The 1,780-nt window shown below is 35.3% G+C and overlaps 1 long non-coding RNA gene across 1 annotated transcript; it reads right to left on the bottom strand.

Moving 5' to 3' along the window:
- Window positions 1–207: 207 nt before the first annotated feature.
- Window positions 208–1,031, bottom strand: LOC120680122. The gene is made up of 2 exons (XR_005677481.1): window positions 777–1,031; window positions 208–254 (listed from the first exon to the last, which is right to left on the bottom strand). It is a non-coding gene; the product is annotated as an uncharacterized LOC120680122 (long non-coding RNA).
- Between the last annotated feature and the right edge of the window lie 749 nt (window positions 1,032–1,780).

Raw genomic sequence — 1,780 nt, 5'->3', positions numbered from 1 at the left:
CGCGGGTGGCCTTGATTGTATTGGCGAGGTAGATAAAAGAGAGAGGACCTTTTGGGAGGAACCAAAAGAGAGAAAATTCTAAGGACTTGGCTGGCCGTAAATTAGCCCATTGTTACGGCCCCTCCATTTTTGGAAATTAGATTGTCCAGTCTGCTATTGTCGCCCCCTCCATTTCTGGCAAAGTCTGATAGTGTTGATTTTTTTTTGCAAGCCCACATCGCTCCATCCATGCAGAGTGGGCCCACACAAGATTCCTGCCAGAAAACACGTCTCAGGTTGGAAAAAAGCGTAGTTTTACAACTGAGAGCGGCAAAATTCAAATCTGATTGTACAGTTGTGTTGGCCTCAACAAAAACTTTAAAACAAGATCTCACTTCAATAGGTTTTGATGTCTTTACAGTGAGAAGCATTTATGTCAAAATTTGAAAGCATATTATGATAACTCATAAGCAATTTAGAACAAATGTACAAGCAAATGAACATGATTCAAAACAACGTTGTTTCTTCACTGAAACAATGCAAATAGAGACGAAATCCCCGTAAAAGTAGCATATTACTTCATAGATAGAACATCCACATAAAGTAGTTCTTCTCATCTCATCGTTGTTTAATTGGTCTTCTCAACCACATCCAAGTAGCATTTTACTTCGTAGACAAAAAATTCATTTAGTGAACAAACTAATGAACTACTCAATTGACTGGCCAAAAGCAAGCAATGATTAAATAATGAAACTAGCAGTAGCATCACCATAGCGTGAAAATGAAAATCCATATACCTGACATCTGAAACCTTGCTGGAGTGCTAATCTGCATACCTACCCAAGCTGATGATGATTGGCATTCTTGCTGTTGCGGTGACAAAACAACTCCTGCCGATGCTGCTACTAAATCAAACAATAGGAATTAAGTTATTGTTATTCCTGTCGCCCTAGAGCAGAGAGGTAAAACTCCAGTAAATTGTACTCCCTCCGTTCCAAATTATAAGCCATTCTAAGAATCTTAGAGAGTCAAAAAATTTCAAGTTTGACCAATTTATACAACAACATAATAACATTTATGATACCAATTAAGTATCATTAGATTCTTTATTAGTTATATTTTCATAGTATACCTATTTGATGTCATAAATCTTTGTGTTTTTCTCTAGAATTTTGGTCAAACTTTGAGATGGTTTGACTCTCCAAGATTCTTGAAATGACTTATAATTTGGAATGGAGGGAGTAGGCAATCCAATCAAGCAGCACAGTGCAAAAAGAAAATAACTAAAGTACCCAAAACTACCCAATAATTGCTAGCATTTTATATGTTGGTAAACTAACTCAGCAAGTTAGTGAGTTAAAATAGGATATTTTTAGAAACTTAAGCAAAGTGTACAAAATTATGATCAAAATAGAGCATGGACAACAACATTTTCAAAAGATAAAAAATGCATCGAATTGCTGCATCATTGGTTTGCATGAGCCTACTCTAACACCAAGCACCAAGCAGTAAGTAAACCGGTATAGGAAGCTGGCAAATCATAGCACAAAATGTTATACTCCCTCCATTCTCAAATATATGACGTTTAGGACAAGTTATTTAGTTCAAAATGAACTAAATAACTTGTCCTAAACGTCATATATTTGAGAATGGAGGGAGTAACTCAAAACTTAAAAGGCATAATTTTGCAATATTGAAATGCTTATAATTCCTAAGTTGTCTATCTGATTTATGATTCATTTGCACAACTATAGTCTTTATATTTTACTAACAAAAAGAGATCCGTTTGTCTCTATTCTGA

The sequence above is a fragment of the Panicum virgatum genome, chromosome 6N (assembly GCF_016808335.1).
Source record: "Panicum virgatum strain AP13 chromosome 6N, P.virgatum_v5, whole genome shotgun sequence".
NCBI classification, from domain to species: Eukaryota; Viridiplantae; Streptophyta; class Magnoliopsida; order Poales; family Poaceae; genus Panicum; species Panicum virgatum.
This window is presented reverse-complemented; position numbering and strand designations above follow the sequence as displayed.